At 38.3% G+C, this 10,424-nt stretch overlaps 1 long non-coding RNA gene across 1 annotated transcript; it reads left to right on the top strand.

The window, feature by feature from the left end:
* Positions 1-6,169: 6,169 nt before the first annotated feature.
* On the top strand, positions 6,170-9,730 carry LOC139970440 (uncharacterized). The gene is made up of 4 exons (XR_011794149.1): positions 6,170-6,226; positions 7,757-7,828; positions 8,404-8,504; positions 8,806-9,730. It is a non-coding gene; the product is annotated as an uncharacterized lncRNA (long non-coding RNA).
* Positions 9,731-10,424: the final 694 nt, after the last annotated feature.

The following is a 10,424-nucleotide window of genomic DNA, read 5'->3' as shown; positions in this document are numbered from 1 at the left end:
TAACACAATGATGGCATCGGCTCCTAAGTCTATGCCGAAATGTTAAAATATTAATCCATTGTTTCATTATTTCTAAGAACTCAATCAAAACATGTTCTGTTTAATTTCATTTAAACAACAGGGCACCATTTGGATGGCCTAAACAAAACATGTCATTTGAGGCTAAAGAGCTACGATTTCCCACTGCTTGTTTGGGTTGCACTTGAGGAACTAACCTATGACTGGCATAGGTAGAGAGTTCAGCTATATGAAAATATACAACCAGGACTATAGAAACACTGACTGACGAACAATTCTACTTTCGCGGGCGTTAACATATCAGAATAGTTGCGCCAAACAGTTATCTTTAGAAACAAAATCGTGGTTTAATAGCATGTTAGTCTGTTAGTCAGTTAGTCTGTCATTCGTTATCGTCACCTGATTTATATATATATATATATATATATATATATATATGTATATATATATATCTCAAGTATATCTTTTCAATTTGTTTGTTTGTTTGTTTTAACCTTTTCATATGTTAATAATTCATCCTATTGAAATTTTATGAGGATGATGTATAGTGAATTCGTTACCGAACTTAGAAACACGAGTACCTCAGGGAAACCCTCTCCCTCTCCCTCACCACCCCCCCCCCCAAATCCTCAAATAAATTTACCAAGTTAGGGCACCCCTAGATAACACACAATCCTATATCACTGTATTGCCCATGTCATTAAGCGAATAAATAAAGAAGTTTGAACAAATGTTAATTTTAACCAAATTTAATTCGGTTTAGAACCAGCTCTATAAGCAATATTCGTTTACGTATGTTAGAGCTCAAGAAATTTATTTTAAATTCAATTAGAAGAATAAGTCTATAATTTGCTGTTTTAGGTCGTAGGTTAGGACTGCAGTGTAACCAGTATTGAAAATTCAAATCGATCACCTCGTTGGCTTGCAATTTGTTTATTCGATTTGTTGGTACTTATTTCTTATATTTTCTTCTGTCTAGGCAAAATGAACTTCGCAAAATTTGCTACAATAACGTTGGTCACCTTCGTAATCCTGCCATGCCCAAGTAATTATATCCATCCATCCATCCATCCATCCATCCATCCATCCATCCATCCATCCATCCATCCATCCATCCATCCATCCATCCATCCATCCATCCATCCATCCATCCATCCATCCATCCATCCATCCATCCATCCATCCATCCATCCATCCATCCATCCATCCATCCATCCATCCATCCATCCATCCATCCATCCATCCATCCATCCATCCATCCATCCATCCATCCATCCATCCATCCATCCATCCATCCATCCATCCATCCATCCATCCATCCATCCATCCATCCATCCATCCATCCATCCATCCATCCATCCATCCATCCATCCATCCATCCATCCATCCATCCATCCATCCATCCATCCATCCATCCATCCATCCATCCATCCATCCATCCATCCATCCATCCATCCATCCATCCATCCATCCATCCATCCATCCATCCATCCATCCATCCATCCATCCATCCATCCATCCATCCATCCATCCATCCATCCATCCATCCATCCATCCATCCATCCATCCATCCATCCATCCATCCATCCATCCATCCATCCATCCATCCATCCATCCATCCATCCATCCATCCATCCATCCATCCATCCATCCATCCATCCATCCATCCATCCATCCATCCATCCATCCATCCATCCATCCATCCATCCATCCATCCATCCATCCATCCATCCATCCATCCATCCATCCATCCATCCATCCATCCATCCATCCATCCATCCATCCATCCATCCATCCATCCATCCATCCATCCATCCATCCATCCATCCATCCATCCATCCATCCATCCATCCATCCATCCATCCATCCATCCATCCATCCATCCATCCATCCATCCATCCATCTGTTCGTCCGTTCGTCGGTCCGTCATACATCTATCTATATATATATATACCTGCCGCATTGGCTCTCATATTTTGCAGGTGGCTTCCGTTTAATGATTACAAGTACATTATTGTTTTAACGTGGAGGTCAAAGGTCCTTTGGGGTCATCGAAGGTCACACTCTGTAAAGCCTTATAAACACAAACCTTAAACAACCTTATACACACGATATCAAGATAGGTTACATCACATTTGGCATGTCTTTCTTATACTGAGTACAAGAACCCTATTATTTTGGATGGAGATCGAAAGTCGCTTGGGGTCTGCAGAGGTCATAATGGTCAAAATATCATAACTACTTTATCTTGAGAACTTCACCTTCAAAAGAGATTATATATACATGCATGGTAGATAACCCAAATGAAAATAGCTCCACTATTTGGTGTATGTGAAAGCTCATTTAAAGTTTGCAGAAGACAAAACTGCACGAAATTTCAGGTCAGGTCATGTCAGGTCTCAATGAAGATGTGAAAGTTATGATGAGTCGACTTCCCCGTATATAGTAGAGCCTCCTTTCTGTGTTAGGTGGGGGTCAAAGGTCGGCTTAGGTAGATGCAGTATGAACTTAAGGCAGGTTTAGCTAGCAAACTATACTCTTGTGCCGAAAATGTGATGTATTTAAAGGCAGTAACCGCTGGGAGTGGCTTCCATCTGGTTGTTCCGACACTTTCATCAGCCATTTTTGGGGCTGCTTTAAATGTTATTGTAAGCGTGTACCCACAGCAGCGATATTTTGTAATTCAGTTACGAACCGATGTGCTAACACGAGAAAACAGTTATATTGATTGGGATAAATGTAGGGGTATAAAACCCCCGAGATGTGTTGCGGTCAGTAAGGAGGGTAACCGACTGCGAAACTTACCATTGAAATCGCCAAAATGAAATGAGATGAGGTTACCAAGGAGAAGGGGTGATATGCAGTGTTTGTAACAATCACGTATACAAAATCAAGCTAACTGTAAAAAATTTCCTATAAATGTCAAAGTTTATGTATATGTCTAAACATGTAATAGATAAGCGAAAAGGTACTTTCACGTTCATTCTTATAAATTGAAACGGTCTTGGGGGAAAATTGCAGAATTCAACTCAAAGAACTGGAATAAAAGAACAGCAACTGTCAAATGGAAATAACACCCCCCCCCCCACCCCACCCTCATCCCCTCCATTATGACCGTAATGAGGAAGTCAAAAGCTATACATGTGTTAGTATTAGACCTTTAATTTTGATAGGTTCATTATTTATACCAAGGGCGTAGGAACCGGGGGGGCTGGGGGCCTGGGGGCACCAGCCCCCAGTGAAAAATATGGGGGGCGGAAGTATCATTCCGTCCCTCCCCCGCTCCGCAAGTCAGAAAACCCCTTTTTCATTTCCAAATGAGAAAAAAATCCCAAATTGCATCTAAGGACAGGTGAAAATATTTACAAAATGGAGTGGGTGTTGAAGTGTGCTATATTGCACCAAATTGCATCTGAGACCACCTGGAAATGCAAAAAAAATCCAAAGGGGAGGGGGACACCCCCTCCCCTTAAGACCCTCCCCAGGCCGGCCATCAGTCTTCAGCCCCCCCCCCCCACTCAAAAGTACCTTCCTACGCCACTGGTTTACATGAAGAACTGTGTGTATGTATATCACAATATTCCTATATATAGCTGCATACAGCCTATAACTGCATTACACAGTGAATCTTAAATCCAAAAAGGAGATAAGAAGAAAGAAATTACACAATGCTATGCAGTCTATATCACTTAAGTTTCTAATGTATGTCTTACACTATGACACTGATATTTAGATATTACAAGATACTTTCTACAGAATGTGTTACCTAAATCATACTGACCTTAAAGGAAGCGATGAGGAAACAATCGGTATAGAAATGGCGCCGGGAAGGTTTAATAATGAAAGTAACGTTTTATGACGTGGTGTGCGGGTCAAAGTTCATATATAACGATCATAACAACAATGTCTGCAGTTTTCCCGTTAGAAAATAGACACGTCTCATTGCAGTAGGACTAAAGTTCAAATTGCGAAAGGAGTGAAAGTGGAATGTATTGACAAAATTACTGATACGTCTATGCGTTACCGAACGAGTACCCTCTATGCAATGTTCGACATCCCAGAGTATGAAAGAGACAGATTCTATGACCACATGGGGCATTCATCTGCCATTAATAAACATGTTTACCAGGCTCCTCTGGCAGTCACTACAATTACAAAAGTTGGCAAGCAGTAACACTGTTTTGATAAAGGTATAAGGGAATGTCTTTTTGTCAGTATTAAAGGCATTGAAGACTCGCCCCAAACCGTGTGCGGCCATCTGAAAAAGTTAACTTTCCGTTGCTTGCAAGTGACGTTTTGTTCGTGTCGCTACAAAGTGCAGACAGTAATGAAACGTGATACCTTGTTATCTTTTATCTAGACCTGAAATGTCCATCGCTGCTACTATATGCACACTGTGTTGTTAGTATTGACCGTAGCTGCATGTACTGACTGCACTAGTGTCTAATTAGCAACGGTAGCAAGTTGTGTGTGTATTTTCTGGGATCGATGGTGGTGTCTAACACTTCCGTTACACCTCATTCGAAACTAGGTCAGATTACCGGCATGAGACGTTCCTTTGTGCGCGAGTCTTAACACCCTTTAAAGCAAGTTGTCCTATAAGTAAAGAAAAACATCCTTCAGTGCAGATCTGATCTTGGTATCTTGAGGTTTTGGGATCAAGTAATACACGGGTCCTTACATACTTTTGTTATACATAGTAAGCTATAAGATTTTGACTATCAAGAGTGAGTGTCCCATGATTTGTGTGATATTTCTTTCTCCAAACAGGGAAGGCAGAAGGTACTGGAATACCAATGCAACTAGAGTATGCTGATAAGTAAGTCTAGCTATTACAAAGTTACATGTGGGTGCAAAATCTTTCAGAACACTTCTTGGAAATACTTGTTTCTGTAAAACTTTAAATCTGAAATCCTGTTATAGCCATGCAGGTTGAAAGAGTGTAGATATCGTCTGGCTTGTTAGTTTAGGTATTTGTTATTCCTTGATGAAGGTAAAAGAAATCTATCCAGTCGTGAGTGATGTGTGTGCCTCGGAGAAGTAAAAGTTGCCTTAACTTCAAACTGGTTGTGTTGGTAATCCGCGGGAGAAGATCAATGATTGCTATGGTTTTTGAAGGAGATCAAAAGTCATTTGAGGTCAGAAAAGGTCAAAGTCTGAAAAACTTGTAATCCTTTTTTGTCAAAAAAATGGTTTCTCACTAAACTTAGTTTACCATTAAATTGAATATGTAAACAGATATCTGTTATTGAGTACATGTCAAGGTATGTCACAATATGTCAAGCTGACAGCAATCGCACACCGATTCAGTTGTGGTACAAGTTGGAAAACGTTGTATCCAGAGTTTGTTAATCATTCTTTTTAAATTGTTTGATGCTTAATTGTGTTCTCAATTTCATAAGCTCATTGTTTTCCTTGTTTCCTTTGTAATCCTGTTATTAAGTCACAAAATCACACCTTGATACAACTGCACCCCAAAAAGAAATGCTGTGTATGCGTATTTTCTAATACAGCTAAGCCATTTTCTAAGTTTTGACTTTTGAGCTTACATGCATTTATACAAAGAGATACAGACATTGTTCTGCTTGGTCTTTAATATATGAGATGGGAACTGTAATGAAGAGAGTGACCCACCTTTGCAGAGAACCAAAAACAGAATGAGTTTATTTCTTTTTGTGTTTACAGCTCTTAAATGATCCGATATACTGAGGTGCACCCATTTTTTTCTGTCTCAATTCATTAGCTCATTCATTAGTCATAGAAACATTCTTGTTTTGGTCCTGGTTGAAAATGATGTTAGTAGTATCTTGTTGTAGTTGAATAATGAAATAGTTTTTTTTGAAAGATTACAAGAAAACTATGGGTATTGAGAGGAGGACAGATGGTTGGGGAACTTTTGCTGGTGTCCACTGACTTATTTGAATGTGCTTTAGGATGAGCAGTCATTGGTAGCTAGGTTATTTTCAAAGGAAGGTTACTTCTTCATTGCTTGCCATTTGTAGAATTTGTCTTATATCAGTTCTTCATATCATAAAATGTTTACATCGCATGAATTATTGAAACAATCAGTAACATTTGTCACACGTATCATGTTATCTTTGAGAATAGCCTACCCCTTTACCACTGCTGTTCATTTGTCATATTATCATTGTAGGAAGATGTAAAGACAAGGGACTTTACGCTAACAGCGAATCTGGGGTTTTAATGAGTAAGTTCAAATAGTAATTTTTAGGAAATAAAAGTAAAAATAGATTGCAGCATTGTTTATCAGTTTGATACTTTAAGCACAAGTATGTGTTTCATCTAACATATATGCTCCTCGTGAATAAGAACTCCTGGGAACTTAAAAATAGTGATTAAAAAATAGTTAAAAGTTTTGGGCACATTTTGTTAATTTAAGTGAAAATAAATGTTTACCCTTTAAATTGATCAACTTTCCTGGGAAGCATAGCAAGGCATTCAAGATGAAATATGAAATTTCTTGCAAATCTGAAGGGAACGGATCTGCAATCAAGTTTGAAAATTGCAAATAATGATTATTTTGCTTGAATTAACATTTTAACATGCAGTGTTGTAAAAGTGAATATCTACTTTAAAGCAGTGGCGGCGGAACCGGGGGGGGGGGGGGCTTGGGGGGGCTCAGCCCCCAATGAAAAAGTTGAGGGGGCAAATGCATGATAAGCCCCCCCAATATTTACCAAGGCTCCGAAACGTGCATCTGCCCATTTTTCAATACATACTTGTCGATCTGTCCGATGCACACGTATACTATATAGGTGTAATAATTTTAGTAATTGCTGTGGGACCCTCGGCCCGTCCCCTGGCTATAGACCACATTGTCACCCCAACCGCGTCTTCACGCCCCGTGAAAAGTGGAAGCAGTGAGTGTGAGTACCAGTAAGCGTAACACAACTTCGTCTTAGGCCAATGAATTGCCTCATTTCAGCCAGTTCTCCAACATCCCCTTACTTAGTGGCGGAGCGTCCATATATACAGTCAGGGGGCGGATGCCCCCCCCCCCCGACAGACTCAAATGGACTGCTGGCGCCCTTTTCAGCTTTTCACTATACTTTTTACTTATTCGCTATTATTGACTATTTTATTGCGCTCTCATATACCTATTGACATTTGTCATATTCTGTTGGTGTAATTTTCCGACAAAATGCCGACGACACCTATTTATTCTCCGTTTATCTGCAAATTAGCAAGGCCCGGAAAGGGTCATTTCCTGCAGTCTAGGGAGTATCTTTACTCAAAATTTTTCTGTACGCTCCACGCCAACCTGTGGTGGCGCTCCGCTTAGATAGTGTCGAAAGCGCCCCTACAGACCATTCTTGCCCCCCCCCCGACCAATACCCCTAGCTCCGCCACTGCCCTTACTACACTCAAAAACGTCTTTGCGAGTACACTACGAGTATAATAGCTACTGTACTCTCTTAAAACACCATCGAATATACAAATTACAATGTTTTTACAGACTTTTACGTGCAATCTGAGAAATTGCAGACTTGAGACCCATATTTTAGGGCTAGGTATTCGCAGCAAAAAACACACGGGAAGTGCCGTTTCCGGCCATCTGGGGGTTTGAAATAACCCAAAATTTTCTTGTACGCTCCGCGCCAACTGATGGTGGCGCTCCGCTTAGATAGTCTCCACACATTAGCCCCCCCAATAATTCTTCCGTTCCGCCGCGCCTGCTTTAAAGGTTACATACTGTAAAAATATTTACCATGTTTAGGTGACAGTGATGATGAAGACACTGATTCAGATGATTGCCATGGGTCACCATTGAAGAAGCATTGTAAGAAAAGTGAGTGTTTTGTCATAGTGTTTACTTGTCTTAATGTTTTATGGTTTTGTTATTATAGATTCAAAAAGCTGCTGTAGATTGCTAATATTTGGACAGTTTCTAGCTGATGATTATTTTGTAAACATGAGACTGGTAGTCTTGACTCTCAAGTTAGGGTAGGATCACCCATTAATTAGTCTCATATCATCTGGTTGATACAAAAATCTTAATTCATTTAAGATGAACTAGCTGAGATGGAATTCAATAATAAACACCATCATGTTGAGTTGTTACCTATAAGAACTGCAGCTCTTAATAGTACAGGATTACACTTAGTACATATATTGTAGTTTATATCACCAATTTGCAGTTCTACATGGAATGTACTCTCAGTAACCGGAACTTGTTGATTGGTCACATCAGCTGTTAGTGTTCCTATGTATGATGGCTGGCAAAGGCAATATGTACTAGGAGAAATTTACAGCACTGTCTTAGCTGAGGATTTCATAAAACCTATATGTAACTTGCTTAAATGTGTAATAACTGCATATACGTGTATGTTGGTCATTGATACTAATATCTTTTTCATGTTCCAGGAACAAGACAAAAGTGGACAAGACAACAACGGATCTGGTTCAGTTAAGGGTCATGAAGTAAATCGTTGAAGAGGGATCTGGAAGCTGTGGCTGCTTGCCAGGTAATCTTTTCACAACTAAACCATGCAGTAACTGCTGCACTGACTCACTATGTCTAAAAATACTTTATCCACTATTTAACACATTGTTTATAATATAATGGTAGATAGGTTAAACAAGATGAGATTCACATACCTACTACCTAATGTACATATGTTACATTAGGTATATATATATATATATATATATATATATATATATATATATATATATATATATATATATATAAATATATATATATATGTATATATATATATATATTACTATGCCAAATTCAATAGATATTCTTTTTTGTCTTTGCAGAAAGGAAAGAGCTGACAGACTTTTTGGTAGAAAACAGAGAGATATTGCCTTCGGTTACTACTTTGAAGAGGAAAGTTCTTCTTCTAAAAAGTTTTTAATGAAAAAAAAATCTTATAGGTCAAAGCTTCAAAAAATTATTCATCTAACTTAACTTATTGTTAAATATGTACACAACACCTTTGTATTAGAGAGTTTTTGTCTAGTTTTTTTCTTTAATAGTGGCAGGCATATGTCACATTGGAAAAAGAAAAGAGACTTTAAAAAAAAAGTTTAGCTAGTTATCACCAGTACAGTCGCCTTCATTCTAAAATTTGAATTATTATATTGAATTGTATTGAATTATTGTAATGAAATGACCTTGTGTTAATCTTCATTTTTCATTGGAACATTTTTATCTCTGGAGTTGTTTTTGCATTGTTCAATCCGATTGTTTTGACATGAATTTTCCTAAAAATATATAACATTTGCATTCAGTGTTGCAGCCATAGTTAACATCATTTTGCATAAAAAAAATCATTTAATGTACTGTCACACATTGAAATTAATTATCTCATGCATTCTGTGTTGTAGCCATCTTTGACCTCCTTTGCATAAAAATAACCAAGCATATTGTCAAACATTGGAATTCTTCATTTCATGCATGTTGTGCTGTAGCCACCATGTACTTCACTTAATGTTAAAGTAGGAAACAACTTTGGCTCATATTCAGCTATTTTGTGGTACTAAAAGATTTCAAGGCCAGAATTCTGCCTTAAACATTTCATGTTGATACGATCTTCTGTTTCAGATATTGTTTAAAGTGAAATGTCACAAATTGGTATTGTCCTATATGCATTATAGACCCATTCATTAATGGTTCATCCACCTGTCCTACTTTTGAATATTTGTAAACTCACAATTGATATATTATGTGACATCTTGCCATTCCAAACGCTTTGTATTCAATCCTGTTGGATTACATCACACAAGTAAAACCTTTTGTGTACGTTAATAAACTGTGACAATTAAAATAGCATGTAGTATGTCTTCATTTGTGCTTTTGTATTCTTTTGTAGATTATGCAGGCAACCAGACCGAACAAGATGGAAAATGTAGTTAATTTGCTTGCAGTACATTTCCCCATCCTTGTCTTTTTTTTTACATTTAGACGAAAGGAATGTGTTTTTTCAAAGTTTTAACACTTCTTCTCATTTGGAACAAGTACTAACAGCTTCATTTGTTTTTTTCCATGATTTCACCCTATACTACTGGAGAGGGGCTGGAAAATTGTCCAATGTACCTTGGCTTTTTGTAACTTAGGTGAGGTGTTATGTCTCACCCTTCCTTTTCTGTGGCTGACCTGTCCATTGAGGTCAAGGTTGTAGCAGTCCTGGATATTTCACTTATACCATCTATAAACTAAATGAACCTACTCCAAAACATCTTCCTCTTTCTCTTAATCGCTGCCCTTACACCTCCTTCACCCCTGGTATGCAGTGAACCGATTCACCTGTCTTGTAAATATGGGAGGGAGAAAGCCTGCCCACCGATTATCAGTGTTAGATATTTCATTTACTAATGTTACCCAACTCCAAAACACCTTCCCCCTTTTCTTTAATCTCTACCCTTACCCATTTTCC

Source organism: Apostichopus japonicus, chromosome 8, assembly GCF_037975245.1.
Source record: "Apostichopus japonicus isolate 1M-3 chromosome 8, ASM3797524v1, whole genome shotgun sequence".
Taxonomy (NCBI): domain Eukaryota; kingdom Metazoa; phylum Echinodermata; class Holothuroidea; order Aspidochirotida; family Stichopodidae; genus Apostichopus; species Apostichopus japonicus.
The sequence above is the reverse complement of the archived record's forward strand: the minus strand, read 5'-3'. Positions and strand labels throughout refer to the sequence as shown.